This window comes from Heloderma suspectum, chromosome 4, assembly GCF_057233095.1.
Source record: "Heloderma suspectum isolate Gila_16-S chromosome 4, 16-S_ref, whole genome shotgun sequence".
Classification (NCBI taxonomy): Eukaryota; Metazoa; Chordata; class Lepidosauria; order Squamata; family Helodermatidae; genus Heloderma; species Heloderma suspectum.
The window spans coordinates 103,575,122-103,593,383 of record NC_139461.1 but is presented as its reverse complement, the minus strand read 5'-3'; the positions used below and the strand labels follow the sequence as shown (position 1 = coordinate 103,593,383).

Genomic DNA, 18,262 nt, shown 5'->3' with positions numbered 1-18,262 from the left:
AGGGTAGCAGCAAAACCAGGAGTTTTTCTACCTGAGGTCTTATTTCATACCACCACCACCCATGTGTTTCCTACCCCTGCAGATGCAGTTAAAAGTCCATTATTACTATAGCCATGTTACAGGGAGTGGGACTGTGGTAAGAGGCAGTGGCTGCATTCACACAATCACTGGCTGGGGGCGGGGTAGCAGAGCCACGCTGTGGGAAGGGAAGCCACGGCAAGCTCCTCCCCCCCCGATCATGGAACTACGCAGGGCATTAGTGAGCGAGCTGTTCGCCAAGGGTGGCGGTTCCCTCACATCCTAAAAGATACAGTCATACATTCAACTAAATCCTATTATCCCAGCATCACTAGGGCATAACTCAACCCAGACAAGTTGCGTCCGCTGACCTCCACTTGGCTTCACTTAGAAGTCCTGTGTTTTCCTTAGCCAGCAGTTGGGATGAAGATGCATTATCAAATCACCCCAATTGCTGGTGCTGGCAGTAAATAGCATTATAAATAGAAGCATGAACACAGGCAAAACCCCAGGACCCTCTCATTCTCCAAGACAAGGGTCTTGTCAGGGATCCATGACCCATGTATATGCTCTGCTAGCATGCCAATGCTGCAACATAGGTGACAAATACGGGCTGTGTGAAACCCTACAGGTATTTTTGTTATAAGCCCAGCACATTGTGTTTAGTCTAGATCTCCGATAACCAATAACAAAGGAGGCAGTGAACTTATCGAAGGACCAGCCAGGCTTTGTATCCAATGTGTATGTTTATGCAGTAATTTTATTATGCAGAGCATGTCAAATGATTTACTAAATTAAAGTGGTCCAATAATGTTCATGTTTCTAAAGAAAGGAGAGATGAGTTGACATTCGTGGAGTAACTGGGTATCTCATACTGGCTACATACAGTCTACACAGATAAAAGCTTTATACCATTGCTTCAGAATCTTACCATGGTAGATTCCCTTTGGTGTGGGGTCCTACAATTCCTACACCATCCATTTGGGACATACTGTTAACCACTTGCCAGTAATCATCACTGGATTCCTATCACTAGGGATACAAAATGCAATGGGAGGGCAAAAACATCACACAAGGGCCCTTCCGTCTGAGAATTCTCTAGTTTATCAAAGCTCCTTATCTTACATCTTGGCCCTTTAATGTAAAAGAAGCAAAGTAACAAACTTGGACATTAAGGTTTTCAGTATTTCAGGTTTCCTTGACCATTTGCTGCCTTTTTCTTTTCCAAAAACTGATTTGTATAGAATACTATAACAGAAAGGAAATTGTACAGAAGAATAAGAGAAAGGCATAATTATAATTACATACACACATTACACATTAAAGAGAAGCACAGTAGCAATATATCTAGACCTAAAAAGTCTGGCACATGACAGAAAAGAGAGGAGAGTTGTCAAAAGACCAATCTATGAGTTGAAGCGTCTGCAAGAGAAAGAAATCATTATTTCAGTTTGGTAATGAAAGCTTCCTACCAAGCTGGTTATCTTTACAGTCTGGAAACCTATCAGGAATCTGTTTCATACAATTGTTTTCATATACTTCTGGTTTGCCAGTTGCTTAGGACTTTGCAATGAGGGCACAATTATATATACATCGGTAAAATAAATATCAAATCACTGAAAAATCTAGGCCATTTCTACCTGTGTTGCTTGCTAGCACTAGGTACCATAAGCTTTCTAAGCTTGCAACCCTATGCAAACACCTATCTTTCTATCACATTTGTCTTACCCCATCTCCAAAGAAAGAGCACACATGAGGTTATCCTAACTCATCCTTACAGCAATCTTCTGGTATGGATAAGTCTGAGAGCATCTCTACACCAGCTTTAAATCCTGCATTTAAAACAGAGCTTTTTGCTTCCATTTTAAATGGAGTATCACAACCCGCTTCCTTTCCCCCCTCCACTTTCCCCTTCCTTCTCTCCATATCGGAGTCTTCCACTATCTTTAATTGAACTCACTCCTCTTCTTCCCGCTTTTCCTCTTTTCACGGAGCGAACTCAAGAAGAACACAATGGGGTAATTTGATAGCTCATTATCTGCAATCTATTTAAAAATGAAACAAAGGGCATTTAGTGCAGAAGACACCTTGGAGGGTCACGACGTCATATAAAAAGCCCGCAAGCTTCCGTGAAGGAGCAATCTCAATCACAGGATAAAAGCTCCGTGTGAAGAAAGCCAAAGGCTAGTAACTTCTCCAAGGCATCTAATTGGCTCCATGGTTGACTGGGAATTTGAACGCATGACTCAGGTACAGCTCCACACTGACTTTCCTACTTTGGGTGTAAGTCCTTACTTCGGGTGTACGTCCGATCAAACTCACTGGATCTTGTTTGGCAGCAAAACCTGTAGAACTGGAATTGAGATAATAACTAAGAAAGTACAGATGACATGGGTTCTATATATGTATGATCACCAGCAATATAGAGCAACAATGTTGGTAAATGTAAATAATGTAGGGATTTTGAAAGCCACCCTGAAATCCCACAGAATATTCACCTTCATACTTGCACGTGCATACCTACTGATAAAATGTCTACAGCATCTTAATTTCCTGGTTCATTAAAATAACCCTCAACATGGTTAAACAGATTGTGAAGGCTGCAAAATATTCATTATAGCCTTTTACAACTTAAAACCCATCAAGATGAAAACAACTCAGCAGGGACTCCATAAGCTGCCCATTTTTCTTTTATTTCCTTTCTTTTATTATAGTTTTGCTTGACAGGCTGTAAACCAGTGATGCTGTCAAGCATCTCGCAGGACACGATGCACGGGTAGTAGACTACATTCAGCTTAGCAAATCACAAGTTGTACAGGTTAGTATATAAAGTAAATCACCAAGTTATTACTATCCTTCCCAAGTATGACCCAGAGTCTCCCTAGGTCAGGGTTGGGCGACCTTATTTCTGCCAGGGGAAACATTCCCCCGTGGGTAATCTGTCAGGTGCTGCATGTTGACAGCCAGTGAAGCCAAACCCAGCAGTGAGTAGGGCCACCCCTTTTCTCTTTCTGCCACTCTCATTTCTCTCTCTTTCTGGCACCCCCTTTCTCTCTCTCTTAGGGCATACTTACAACCCAAGGTCCCACAATCTCAACTGCCCATTCCCCTCCCACTCTGTTACAGATTAAAGCAATGGGTTGAAATTCAGTGATGGCCCTCACACTATCGGAAGGCACTTCTGCTCGTATAAGGGAGGGTCTCTGATTCCTACCAGTTTTCTCCCCCAGCTGCAACTCCCTTCCACCCCATACCATTCCATAGGGTCCTCCAAACTCTAGGAGCAGCTTTTCAGGAGGTGCACAGAGCTGCAGTGAGAAAGGAGCTGCAATGAGAAAGAGGAGGCACGAAAGCCCTGCTCTTGCACAAGCACAATTTGACTTGCAGTCTTCTGAATCCTGCATCCTTTAGATCATTTATTTAGAAATAATACTGAATATGTTTAAAAATAATTAGTGTGTCTGACTACATACCTCTTTTTCCAGCCCACGGAGTGTCTGTGGCATTGCCTGTGCCCGAGTCACTGTTTTTAGAAAGGTGGCATTTGGCAACCCTAACCATGAAAACATTTTCCATTTACTAATGATCTAGAGTTTATCTGTGTAAAGGGACTACTTTCTATACTCTAGGCTCTTTTTGTTCCACTGAAAGAATTTTTTTTTACAAGAATGTGTAAGGCCTAAGCCAAAACAGAACATATTTCCACTGTATGTGTGGCTTTTCTGTAAAAAAATGCATTACATGGAGAAATAAAATACTCTATGCTTCCCACCTCATCTCTGTATAGTGATATAATTTATTTATTTCCTGTGGGTAAAATATATATTAATTTTTGGAAGGTGCATAGGTACCCAGATTACAAGTGATGTGCCATGATTGATAAGTACAGGCTCTGTAATGAGTTCTAGCAATGGATTTCTTGCACACACAGGAATGTAATGGTATCGTGTCTCTCTTCTCCCTCACATTAATCATAAATGTCAGCAGAGTCTCTAGATGACTTCCTGACTTTTGACAAAAAAACCCCCGTTCATCCCTGCCTCTTAAATTCTGAGGGCAAGGATAATGTAACATTCTGAATAATTGTTGGCATTATTTCACCCTGACATTTCAGCCCTGCTTTCTGTTGAGCATTCCATCTATGGAATGAAGAAGAATGTCATCTTTCGATTTGCTGGAGGAATTGCCACAATTAAACTTGACTGTGAGGATATCAGAAATTTGCCCATAATTTGAGAATACTTCATAAAGGGGGAGGGAAGAACATTCATTAAAGGCATTAAAAGATTTACTCTGACAAGAACAAGCCATTTTTGAATTCTACTTCTTCTCCCTAAGCTAAGAAAATAATCTGCTGTCTTCACTCTTGGGGAAAGTCTTATTTGACAGGGAATCTGTTTGCCCAATATGCTCCCTCCTTTAATTTCAACTGAAAGGTCAGTGTTATAATTTTGTTGTGTCACTGAATATTAAGGATCTCTTCTGAAGACTTTAATGCATTAACAGTAAAGGTCTTCTGGCCAAAAGAGAGAGAGAGAGAGAGCATGAGATTTGCATCATTAAAAAACAAGGATGACATATGGATCTGAACATCATCAACAACAACAACACTAAATATTTTCCATCAAGTTGTTAAATGCTGTATATGATCCACCTACAGAAGTTATAGGCTGGCCATGTGTGCTGTTTTACAGAGGGCAGACCTCTATTTGAAGGGCTGTCAGAAGACTGAATACATTTGGAAGCCACTCTTTGACAGCATCCTCTATTTGAATGGCTGTCCATTCCAAGTCTGATATAAAGATAAAGAACCATCAGAAGTGTGAGCTGAGCCTTAAAGTTGCCCATCAACAGCATAAGAAGAGCTCTGCTGGATCAGACCAAGGGTCCATCTAGTCCAGCATTTTGTTCACACAGTGGCCAACCAGCTGTCGACAGGAAACCCACAAGTAGGACTTCAGTGCAACAGCACCCTCCCACCCATGATCCCCAGCAACTGGTGTACATAGGCTTACTGCCTCTGATACTGGAGGTAGCATAGAAACATCAGGACTAGTAGCCATTGATAGCCTCCTCCTCCAGGAATTTGTCTAACCCACTTTTAAAGCCATCAAAGTTGGTGGCTTTACTACAAATTACTACATCTTGTGGTAGCAAATTCCATACTTTAACTATGCACTGTGTGAAGAAGTACTTCCTGTTACCTGTCCTGAACCTCCCATCAATCAACTTCAGGGGATGACCCTGGCTTCTAGTATTATGAAAGGGGGAGAAAAATGTCTCCCTCTCCACATTCTCCACACCATGCATCATTTTGTAGACCTCTATCACGTCTCCCCTTAGCCTCCTTTTTTCCAAGCGAAACAATCCCAGCTGTTGTAACCTTCCCTCATAGGGGAGATGCTCCAGACCCTGGATCATTTTAGTTGCCCTTTGCTGAACTTTTTCCAGTCTACAATATCTTTTTTTAGGTGTGGTGACCAGAACTATACGCAACTGCAGCCACACTATACATTTATATAAGGGCACTATGATATTGGACAGCAGACTGAGCAAGACCCACAGGTCACCTGATCACAGTCTTCCACACTATAGTGAGATATATATTTCTATTTCAGTTACAGTAATTATTTCTAAATCCCCATCTGTAGATATAAATTAGCATATGCAGATTTTATGCAAATCGCTGTCCTCTTCTGTCCTCTTTTTTGGTGATGCAAACTGTCAATAAAGAGGACATGCAAGTGGCCACCCTATCTGTGCAGCACCAACTAGGGCTGTGAATTCACCAGAAAAATATTTGGTTGCCTTCGGCTGCCAGAAAAGCAAGGAGCAAGGCTGTTTCACTCTCAACTCCCAGCACAGCCATTTTTAAGTTGTGCACCACAGATCCATAAACAACGTTTGAGTCAGCCTCCCCTCCAGACCTGCCAAAATAAAAATGGCCCAAACCACTCCGCTTGCTGGCACAGACAGTTCCACCTCCAGGTATCACCCAGGTACTAGAGCAGCAGCAGCAGCTGCAGCTGAGGTCAGATAATCTGCAATAATGACTGAGCAATTGTGCAGGGGGGAGAGGGAAGGGACAGATTAAAACTCAGCACTGCATTCCGTCTCCCAAACAGCTGATTATCTCTAATGCTGTTTTTCTGACCACAGTTATGTCCATGTGCCTCCCAGACGCTGGAATGGAGAACTACAAACACAGCCACATTGGGGGGAGGGGGCATTCTCCTGCAATATTTATTTATTTAACAGGGGTTTCGGCTGCCTTTCATTAAGACTACCAGGGTGGCATGCAATTAGACATTTAAAAAAAACATACACACACATAAGTATAAAATCACAAAACTAACACAAAACACAACAGATGCATAAAAATTCAACATAAAAGATTCAGCAGAGTAGATAAAACCTATTTAATCAGCCAATTCACATTTCATGGTGGAATGCCTGGGCAAATCAAAATGTCTTTGTGCAGAAATGAAAAGACAATACTACTGGCATCAACTGAGCTGCCCTGGGGGGGGAGGGCACCACAACACAAAAGGCCCTTTCTCCAGTCACCACCCATCTAGCTTGAGATGGTGGAGGAACTCAGAGGAAAGCATCAGATTCTCTGTGTGAATGCAGCTACAAAGTGGGCCAGGCTGATCACAAGGATCTTCCTCATCAAATTCCGGTCATTCTTCCTTGTGGGGAGGCATTCAGATGGGACAGGTCCATGCAATTGGCCCTGCAGACACATATACCACAGCTGTGTGGGAGTACACCATGGAAAAGTGATTCCCATACAGGTGTAGTGTGCATGTGAGAGAAAGAGAATGACTGGAGAGGCCCTTACTCATTGGTAAGGCTATGGCACGATTTTTGTTGCTTTCAGACAAAATCTGAGTTTGATCCCCCCCCCCGCTTTGTGTTTTAAATATTCATTTAGAAGATGTCACATTTTGTGCCTCCTGAACTATACAAGGGAGGGTTTTCCAGATGGTGGGTGCCACTACAGAGAAGGCCCACCACCTCGGTACTTCATGGTGACATTCTGTTTGTTTTGGAATGACCAGCAAGGCCTCCTCTGCTGATCTTAAAGGTTGCCTGGGTATGTATAAGGGAAAGTATCCTGGTCCCAAGTTGTTTAGAGCTTTATATGACAATAACATAACCTTATATGCAGCTCAGTAGCTAACAAGCAGCCAGTGCAGTTCTTTCAACACAGGTGTTATATGAGCATAGCTAGGTGTCCCAGTGAGCACCCTAGCTGCTATAGCTGCAGCTTCTGCACCACACATGAGGGCAGCCCCACATAAAGCGCACTGCAGTAGTCTAATCGTGACGGATCACCATGATTAGGCTATGCCTATCCAGGAACCGGCATAGTTGGCATAACAACCAAAGTTGGTAATGGGTACTCTGGGCCACCTCAGCCTCCAGTGACAAAGATGGATCCAGGAGCACCCCCCAAACTACAGACCTGCTCCTTCAGAGAAAGTGCAACCCCATCCAGCACAGGCAAACACCCCAATTCCCGGATCTGGAACTGCCAACCCATAGGGTCTCTACCTTATCAGGATTCAGCTTCGGTTTATTGGCCCTCATCCAAGCCATAATTGCATCCAGGCACTGGTTCAGAACGTGCATTACTTCTCCTAATTCAGATGCCACAGAGAAATGGAGATGGATACTGTCAGCATACCAGTGACACCTTGCCCCAAATCTCCTGATGACCGCTCCCAATGGCTTCATATGGATATTAAATAACATTGGGAATGGCACCCCACAGTTCAAGTGCCATGGGGCTGAGGTACAGTCACCTGATGCTATTCTCTGGCACTGACCCCACAAGGATGAGTCAAACCACTGCAGAACAGTGCCTCCAATTCCCAACTCATGGAGGCGGATACCACGGTCAACAGTATCAAAAGCCGCTGAGCAATGGAAAAGTAGTAACAGCATTGTACTTCCCCTGTCTCTTGAAGGAGGTCATCCATCAGGGTGACCAAGACCGATTCTGTCCCAAACCCATGCCTGAACCCAGACTGAAATAGATCCAGATAATCAGTTTCATTCAAAAGCACCTGCAGCTGAGATGCCACCACTCTCTCAAGCACCTTATTCAGGAACAGGGTATTTGCAACAGGACAATAGTTAGCATAGATCTCTGGATCAAGGGAGGGTTGTTTCAGGAGTGGTCATACCGCTACCTCCTTCAAGGCAGTAGGGACCACACGATCACATGATGATGCGTTCATCACTCCCCAGATCCATCCAGTCGCCCCTGTGGTTGGCTTGAATAAGCCATGATGGGCAAGGGTCGAGACAGCATATTTTGATTCCCCCGCCCCCCAAGCTCAGGTGTTGTATAGTTCAGCTGAATGCTGTGGAAAGCCTGTGGAACAGAAGAGAGCAGAATCTTTATGTGGCCTTGTTGCTAACTTAGTTTGTTGGAATAATTGCTACCATTATCTTAAATTGTTACATGAGAGTGAATTTTAAATGTTTCAAAGGGGAAAATCCAGAAATCTTTTATTTTCGGCCTTGTAAGTGAAATGGTATACCTGGCTCATATTCCAGATTCTGAGTGCTTAGGGCCCTTCATGAATAATTACTCAGAAACAACTTGTTTTTGTTCCCCACCCCTCCACCCCATGAAACATGGAGGGTGTTTTCCTTGCAGAAATATTTAAGTGCAGAGGGGGGTTTTTCTGCTGTGCAGAATACAATACAAATGGCTTAAAATATCAGTTTTTGACAGAGAGCATAATCTCACCCAACCTACATAGCTGTGAGGGTGGTATGTGCATGGAGTGTATTTAACAGGCCTTTCGAAATACTGTTTTTCTCTCTTTCTGACTCTGTGGACGTTGACATGTCAAGATGACTGTGGGCTGCGAATTTTCAAAGGGCTTTCAAGTAACAAGACCACCCTGACTGCTCTGCTAATGCTGCTGCGGTTGTTAGAAAGAACTTTCCAAGTATTTGAATTGCAGAGACTTTAAAGTAATTAAGGAGAGCTTGTTCAGGAAGCTGCTTATAAGCAAACTTTTCTGCCCAAGAGCTTTTTGGTCACTGACAAGCAGAGAGAAACACACCCACAAAATATGCCTTAAAAGGACTGTAACAAATATCTTAATGCCATTCTGGTGGCTTTCTGTTTTTGTTTTTCTCCCAGTAAGTCTGTACTTTTCTTAACAATATGCAAAATTCCTGGTGTTCCTTAATTGGTTTTCAGAGCACTGTGCTATTGTTCAGCAGTGTGTTTTCAGCCCCTTCCACTTAAGAAGCCACTCAGCTTTTTTGCTTAGCAACAACTGTGGTAATACAGGGCAGGCCTTAAGGCTGGGTGAGCCTGAGGGTAAAATGGAGGAACAACTTCCAGCAGTTTGCCCTGTATCCACTGGGAGCCAATGGCCAATCTCAGTGGTGGGGCAGCGGGCAGGGCAGCAGAGGCTGAGCCAAAGAAGCGGAGCTTGCATCAAAGAGGAAACATATCAGCCTTGGCGCTTAGGCATCACATTTCAAAGTGTGTAAGCCCTGTAGTACACTGGCTCATCAATCCTTACAACAACCCTGTAAAGTAGCTTCATAGTAGTAGCTCTGCCAGAATTACATAAATTCAGCAAAAACAAAACAAGCAACATCAGTACAGTTGCACCACTTTTTAAAAGCAAAAGGGGGAAAAGGTTTCAACAACAGATTTTTAAATCTAGCAAGCAAGCTGAGAAAGTGAAAGCCTTCTCTTCGCCCCCACCCCCAGCACACTGAGGAGCTCTTTAGACCAAACAGATGCTTTTAAAAAAAGTTTACAGGCATAATCCTATGCACGTTTAGACAGAAATAAGTCCTACAACTCCCAGCATTCCCCAGCCAGCCATACCAGATGAGTAATGCTGGGAGTTGTAAGACATGCATAAACATGCATAGGATTGCACCCTAATGGCTTTTTAAAACAGAAGCAGCATGGCTCAGGCGCTCCTCAGTTGTTTAGCACACTTTACAATCTATTTCAACACGGCTAAAAATTATTTCAGTCTTACCCATGCATTTTAAAACAGTTCTGGAACTCAATAAGCCAGTTCAACACAGCATAAAAAACACACTTTGCAATCTATTTCAACCCAGCCAAAAATATTCTACTCTTATCCATCATGCATTTTAAAAATGTTTTCAAAATAAGTAATACAGTTCAACACAGCACAAATAATGGGGGGTGGGGAGAAGAAACCCAACTCACAGAGCAAAATAAGCAAACAAGCAACAACATACGTACCCCAACTGAACTTCATACAAACCAGCACACCACTCAGTCACTCTTGAGTGCCCCTGAGCAGGAAGGCTTAGCAAGCATGCAGGAGCCAGCAGGAGACAAGAAGGAAATAAGGTCATGGGGAATTGGAAAGCAGCAAGCTGGACTCTGACATCTTGTCTTCAGCACAGAAAAAACAAACAACCACTAACCCCAGCCAGAGCAACTGCGCTAGCGCTACCTGCTCCTCCCTTGGCTTGCCCTGAGACAGCTCTACTGCACGCCTACAGAGGAGCCCTGCCCACAGGAATTTTTATTGGTGGGTCAGCCTCAATTGAGCCAACCCGATAGGCAGTGATTGGTCCGTGCGGTCTCTCCACCGTCCATCTACCCCTCTGCTCCTTCTGTGTTGCTGCTAGTGGCTGCTTCTGTCAGACAATGAGACTTCCTTCTTTTTTTGTAACATTTCCTTCCTGTAAAAAAGAGTGCCAGACGGGTCGCCCTCCATTAAGCCTTCTCCATGGGCATCTCTGCACCAGCCTAAAATCCTGCATTTAATACAGGGCTTTCTGCTTCCGTTTTAAATGCAGGATCACAACGACTCCCTTTACATGCACTCCCCTTCTCTCCATATCTGAGTCTTCCATTATCTTTCATTGATCTCGCTTCTCTTCTTCCCGCTTTTCCTCTTTTCATGGAGGGAACTCCAGCAGAATACAACGGGGTAATTTGATAGCTCATTATCTGCAAGCTATTTAAAAACAGAACAAAGGGCATTTAGTGGAGGAGACGCCTTGGAGGATCATGGCATCATGTAAAGAGCCCACAAACGTCTTTGAAGGAGCAATCTCAACTGCAGGATAAAAGCTCCATGTGAAGAAAGCCCTAGGCTGTGTTTCCACCAGCGATTTACTCCAACCTGTGCGGTGAGGTCTCTGTGTTTCCATGATGTCATGACCACTCAGCACCAGCCCTGCATTTTATCGATGAACAACCGCTTCTTCTGAGACTGCTTATAGTCCAACTTTTCCAGCTTACCGCAGCTCTGTTACTGACCTGTTTCCACAATCGCACTGGATCTGGTATCATAGTCCTGCCCATGGGGCGTATAGCCCAGCCTTTGTGGGTGTGTTGCTCCGACCTCAGTGACCCAACCCTTTCCCTCCCTGTTTTCTGGAAGTTTCATCGCTGTTTTGGAGCAACTAGGGACCAACTTTTACAATATAATTGAAAATAAGCACTAGAACACAGCCCATGACCCCCGTCAAGGTGTGTTTTCTCCCATTGTTCTGAATGAGGCTTGCCCTCTCAATGACCACAGAAATAACAGAGAAGCCACGACAGATAGCAAAGCCCTCAATTCCTTAAATGCGATTAAGCACGATCTCAAGGCTTCAGTCTGTTGCCTTAGGAGGTAACTCCTTCACAGCTCCCATATAGAGATCCTGTGCATTAAAACGGGGGCTGGTTTCCTCAGAAGTAACTCTTGTGCTGAATGAGGCTTGCCTTTGAATACCTACATGGGAACTTACAGAGATTCCCCCTCAATTGAAGTGGCACACCTTTAAACCCAATTCCTTAAATGCAATTAAGCACAATCTCAAGGCTTTGGCCCATTGCCTTAGGACGTAACTCATTCACAGCTTCCATATAGAGTTCCTGTGCATTCAAATGGGGGCTGGTTTCGCTCTCTTTCCCCCAACAAACCCGTTACTGTCTCATCAGAAGTAACTCCCATTGTGGTCAATGAGGTCCTCTGGATTAAAATGGGGACTAGTTTCCCTCTTTGTGTTCTCCCCACCCCTTTCCCAACACAAGCCAGTGTGGTGTAGTGGCGAGAGTGTTGGACTGGGAGCCGGGAGATCCGGGTTCTAGTCCCCACCCTGCCATGGAAGCTCACTGGGTGACTTTGGGCCAGTCACACACTCTCAGCCCAACCTACTTCACAGGGTTGTTGTTGTGAGGATAAAATGGAGAGGAGGAGGATAATGTAAGCCACCTTGGGTTCCTTGCAAGAGGAAAAAAGGCGGGATATAAATGCAATAAATAAATAAATAAATAAGCATGCGTGTCTACTCGTAAGTAACTCCCAAAGTGCTCAGTGAGGCTTGCTCCTGAAATGCAGGTACATCTGGACTTTTAGGAGAAAGGGGGGAGAGGGGGAAAGCCTCACTTCCCAGCAAAGCTGATTCATTTTTTAAAAACCCTGTACTCCTCCATTAGCTTCTCCTTCCATTGTCCTGGAAAGATGGCCAAGGAGGCAGGAACACTGATGACCAACCCAGTCTCCACCCAGACACCACCCAGCCATCAAGAAAATAATTCGATTAGAGCTCAGAGGAAACAGCACAGAGCGCCAGTCTACAGTGATGATAAGCTGGGACTTGTGGAAACTGGAAAAGGAAAAGATACGATTGGGGAAACATGGCAACAAAGTTGCAAACAAAGTGAAGCTGATAGGGTGGAACCACGCCCCTAGTCCTTAAAAGCAGAAAGCTGGGTTTCAGGCAATTAAAATGTGCGATGTAAAAAAATGAATTTAGATGAATTTAGATTAAAAAACAATTTAGATGCCTTGCCCACTATACTCAGCAGCTGCAGCAGCTGGCAATGTCATGCTGCAGCAGAGAAACCAAAGGGGGGTAATTCCTGTTAAAATGTTCCTTTCTTTCTGGAGTTTTTAGAGGGGCGCCCCTCTCTGATTCCTACTGCCATTGGCTGTATCCCTGGAGGCCTCAAGTCATGGCCAACTCAAGACATTTTGCTACCTGAGGCGATGCAGCAAATGGGGCTCTTACCCCACCAAGGGTAAGAGCCCCATCAAGGTAAACAGTATCCAAAGCTGGTCACATTATTTTGGCATCTGAGGCACAAAATTCCACAAACACCTCTTGTCCTGCCTGGCAGTAAAAATACAACAGCAACAATTTCCTATCTTTTCATGACCCCAACATTCAGCTGCTAGGCAGCCACCTCACTCCGCCTAATGGTGGGGCCAGCCCTGAGTTCTGGTGTCCATGTTAAAGACATCGTGTGCAGTTGCCATCCTACTAATTATTCACAAGTAAGCGCGGGGCAGGGGGGGCTGATTAGAAATGGGAAGGTTTAAACATCCCCCCCCACCTCCCGATATTTGTCAATTGAGGTTTTTGTGTGTTTTTAAAACCACACATGCAGGAGGATATTGAGAGCACATATTAAGGTTTAAGCCTCCCTTCTTTGCACAAAGTGGTTCAGATTGTTGTCATGTACTCTTACTTGTGAATAATTAAAAAGTACAGGGGCAACTGCACGCTATGGCTTTAATGTAATATGACCCTCTGTTGGGACTAAGGAGGTGCAGGGAGTTTCACCTTTAGAGCCATCTGAACTCTAATGCTGAGTGGGAAAAATGAAGGCTGGGTCTTGTATTCTAATGGCTGCCCGTCACTGCCTTGTTTATGACTAGGACCAAACTAGATACTACAGCAGCAAGCTTGAGTATAAGAATGTAAGTTGTGCTGAACTTTACTGCTGGTCCTGGGAGCAGGCCTTGAGGAGGAAAAGAGCCTGGCAGAAGGAAATTTTATGAGGGGAAATAGGAGGAAGGAAGGATTTGGCACACACCCCTCCTGTCTGTACCCAGCTTGTACTTCCGGTAGTTCTCGGTTCACATACCGCTGAAGCCTAGCTTGTAGGACTTTGAGCATCACCTTGCTGGCATGTGAAATGAGCGCAATTGTGTGGTAGTTTGAACACTCTTTGGCATTGCCCTTCTTTGGAATTGGAATGTAAACTGACCTTTTCCAGTCTTGTGGCCATTGCTGAGTGTTCCAAATTTGTTGGCATATTGAGTGCAGCACTTTAACAGCATCATCATTTAGGATCTTAAATAGCTCAGCTGGAATACCGTCATCTCCGCTAGCTTTGTTGTTACTAATGCTTCCTAAGGCCCACTTGACTTCACTCTCTAGGATGTCTGGCTCAAGTTCAGTGACCGCACTATCATGGCTATCAGGGACATTAAGATCTTTCCTGTATAGTTCTTCTGTGTATTCTTTCCACCTCTTCTTAATCTCATCTGCTTCTGTTAGGTCCCTGTCTTCTTTGTCCTTTATCATGCCCGTCTTTGCACAAAACGTTCCCTTGGGATCTCCGATTTTCTTGAAGAGATCTCTAGTCTTTCCCATTCTGTTGTTTTCCTCGATTTCTTTGCATTGTTCATTTAAGAAGGCCTTCTTGTCTCTCCTTGCTATTCTCTGGAACTCTGCATTCAGTTGGATATATCTTCCCTTTTCTCCCTTGCTTTTTGCTTCCCTTCTTTCCTCAGCTACTTGTAAAGCCTCATCAGACAGCCACTTTGCTTTCTTGCATTTCTTTTTCTTGGGGATGGATTTAGTTGCTGCCCCCTGAACAATGTTACGGACCTCCATCCATGGTTCCTCAGGCACTCTGTCTATCAGGTCTAATCCCTGAAATCTATTCCTCACCTCCACTGTATATTCATAAGGGATATGAAAACTGAATGGTTTAGTGGTTTTCCCTACGTTCTTCAATTTCAGCCGAAATTTTGCAACAAGAAGCTCATGATCTGAGCCACAGTCAGCTCCAGGTCTTGTTTTTACTGACTGTATAGAGCTTCTCCATCTTTGGCTGCAAAGGACACAATCGATCTGATTTTGATATTGACCATCTGGTGACGTCCATGTGTAGCGTCGCCTCTTGTGCTGTTGGAAAAGAGTGTTTGCTATGATCAGCGTGTTCTCTTGGCAAAACCCTATTAGCCTTTGTCCTGCTTCATTTTGTACACCAAGGCCATGCTTGCCTGTTATCCCAGTGATTTCTTGACTTCCTACTTTAGCATTCCAATCCCCTATGATGAAGAGGACATCTTTTTTTGGTGTTAGTTCTAGAAGGTGTTGTAGGTCTTCATAGAACCAATCAACCTCAGCTTCTTCAGCCTCAGTGGTTGGGGCATAGACTTGAATTACTGTGATGTCGAATGATTTGCCTTGGATTCGTACTGAGATCATTCTATCGTTTTTGAGATTGTACCCCAGTACTGCTTTTCCCACCCTTTTGTTGACTATGAGTGCTACTCCATTTCTTCTAAGGGATTCTTGCCCACAGTAGTAGACATAATGGTCACCTGAATTAAATTCGCCCATGCTTGTCCATTTTAGCTCGCTGATTCCCAAGATGTTGATGTTCAATCTTGCCATCTCATGTTTGACCACCTCCAGCTTACCTTGATTCATTGATAAGACATTCCAGGTTCCTAAACAATATTGTTCTTTACAGCACTGGACTTTCTTTTCACCACCAGACACATCCACAGCTGAGTGTCCTTTCGGCTTTGGCCCAGCCGCTTCACTCTTTCTGGCGCTACTTGGAAATACCCTCTGCTCTTCCCCAGTAGTATATTGGACACCTTCCGATCTGAGGGGCTCATCTTCCGGCGTCATCTGTTTTAGCCTTGTGATACGTTCCATGGGGTTTTCTTGGCAAGAATACTGGAGCGGGTTGCCATTTCCTTCTCCAGGGGACCACATTTTGTCAGAACTCTCCGCCATGACCTGTCCGTCTTGGGTGGCCCTGCACGGCATAGCTTATGGCTTCACTGAGTTACACAAGCCCCTTCGCCACAACAAGGCAGTGATCCATGATGTCTGCCCATACTGCAGTTTAAATACCATTTAGCACTTTCACAGGAATTTGGAATCAACCTGATTCTAACACATAGGTTTGCTGCCTTCACAACTATAGAAGAAAGAACTAAATCATCATTGCTGTTATGGCCCTGCAAACATTAGCTTGGCAGCCAAAGAGATGTAGAGGCTACGGCTGCTGCTAGGGGATGTAAGGAGTTGCAGTGCAGGTCTGCAAGCCAGGATGTTTTGAAGTTGCCCTTCAGTTATCAGCTTTAAATGCAGGATCACTACTGACTCCCTTTACATGCGCTCCTCTTCCCCCCTCCTTCTCCCCGTATCTGAGTCTTCCATTATCTTTCATTGATCTCGCTCCTCTTCTTGCAGCTTTTACTCTTCATGGAGGAGACTGAAGCAGAACTTAGCTCATTATCTGCGATCTATTTAAAAACAGAACAAAGGGCATTTAGTGCAGGACAGTCATGGCAGGGTCATTGTATTATGTAAAGAGCCCGCAAACTTCCGTGAAGGAGCAATCTCAATCTCAGGATAAAAGCCCGGTGTGAAGGAGCCCACAGGCTCTCTTCACACCTGGCATTTTATCCCACTACAAACTGATCCTTTTGATTCTGGATCCTTTCCGGGATTTAGACTGACCCTGTATGCAGGCACCTCTCATAGTGCTTCCCTGCCCTCTATACTTTTTCATGGCTGCACAGAAAAATCAGGACAGAAGGCTGATCATTGGTTCCTGTAACATGATTGATGGCTCCGCAGTAGGAGGGAAGTCAGAAGCCCTTCTAGTGACTTTAAAGGTGGATGGAATCAAAGGAGCGCCTCCCTCCCTCACTGGCATGTGTGCAAAGGAGCAGCAGGGGTGGGAGAGTCTTGTTTTCATCTCTTAACTTGTTCTGTACTATTTCCTTGCAGCCCCCAGGAAAGCTACGACTTACTTCTAAGTAGGCATAAGATCGCGCTGTAAGTCTGCAACCCTCGGCGCACTTACTTAGAAATAAACCCTGTTGAACTTAATGGGCTGCTCTAAATCAACAGAGGGTGTTGATTCTGAGCTTGATGTGGTGGGGGATCAGATCTGTCTCCCTTCATTGCAGGAAGGCATTTTACCGTCTTCTCCCTCCAGTCGAGAAATGTGCTCAAGCACATTTACATGGAAGGTGCGGAGAGAGTGCAGCCCACAGCCAACCAGACACAGCAGTTTCTTCCACTATTGGAGAATTTAACGGGGAGGTCATGGCACTCCTGCTCCGTGGGATGGAAAAAAATTCCGCATTTTTTGCATTTGAAGAAAATGGGATAGGCTGGGGAAAATGGGAGGAGATGCCCTGGAAGTTCACGGCATCATCTAAAGAGCCCACACACTTGCGTGAGAGAGCCATCTCAATAGCAGGATAAAAGCTTCATGTGAAGAAGCCCTCAGGTTCACAGTTTCCCTTTGAAGACTCAGGTTTGCAGAGTGTATTCCTGAACTCTGATGCTCAGGTTTTGGCAATGGCGAGGAGTGGCTTTGCCCAAATAAGGCTACTGTGCCTACTGTGCCCATTTATGGAGATTTCAAGTCTGGCAATAGTGACACATCTCTTAGTCACATCCTGTTTGGACTATTGTAACGGGCTCTACAGTTGTCTTTGAAAACTGTTTGAAAATGTTAGCTGGTCCAGAATGCTGTGGCCAGACAGTTGACTGGGGCTGGTTATAGCGAGCATGTGACTCACTTGCTACAACAGCTTCACCGGCTACTGGCCCACTTCTGGGCACAAGTCAAAGTACTCGTTATGACCTATAAAGATTACACAACTTGGGACCAGTGGTATACTGGAGCCAGGGCTTGCAGAGGTGCCGCACCAGCAGGTTTTGATTAGTTGGGACTCTGACATCATCTGAAAACCCCTCAGAATTCCCCGTTTTCTCTGAGCTTACCTGCAATCCTCACAGTAGCTGGGGAAAATGAATTTTCCCAACAACAATATATTGTTCCCTGTTGTAATGCAAAGTATTTTGGGGTGGCTTAGGCCCCATCTACATGGGGCTTTTACTGCAGTTCTACTCCATCCCCAAATTGATAGTGTCAGATGACGCATGCTGCTTTCCGTAGCTAGCCTGGTGTTTCTTGCCCTAAATCCGGGTTTTTTTCAAACACATTTTGTGTCGGATTTTCCTGTCACACCAACTTCAGTGCTGTTCGGGAGTCTGTGTGACCTCAGCTGGCTTCGGCGTGGGCTGGTGGAAGCAGCACTGGTTGGCGGAAGGGAAACTAGCGTGGGCCGGGGCGTGGGGAGAGCAAAGGGGTAAATACGTCTACCTGGAAGTAACTCATTGCCTTCAGCTCCACTTTGCCAGCCCCGCTGTTTCAAAA

At 44.6% G+C, this 18,262-nt stretch overlaps 1 long non-coding RNA gene across 3 annotated transcripts; it reads right to left on the bottom strand.

Annotated features, from left to right (window-relative positions):
- Positions 1–748: 748 nt before the first annotated feature.
- On the bottom strand, positions 749–10,658 carry LOC146347224 (uncharacterized). 3 transcript variants are annotated; one of them, XR_014790203.1, is made up of 4 exons: positions 10,286–10,549; positions 2,314–2,371; positions 1,979–2,063; positions 760–1,440 (listed from the first exon to the last, which is right to left on the bottom strand). It is a non-coding gene; the product is annotated as an uncharacterized LOC146347224 (long non-coding RNA). The 3 variants fall into 3 exon arrangements; XR_014790205.1 differs by lacking the exon at positions 1,979–2,063 and having other exon boundaries at positions 749–1,440; positions 2,106–2,371; positions 10,286–10,658; XR_014790204.1 differs by lacking the exon at positions 2,314–2,371 and having other exon boundaries at positions 749–1,440; positions 10,286–10,541.
- Between the last annotated feature and the right edge of the window lie 7,604 nt (positions 10,659–18,262).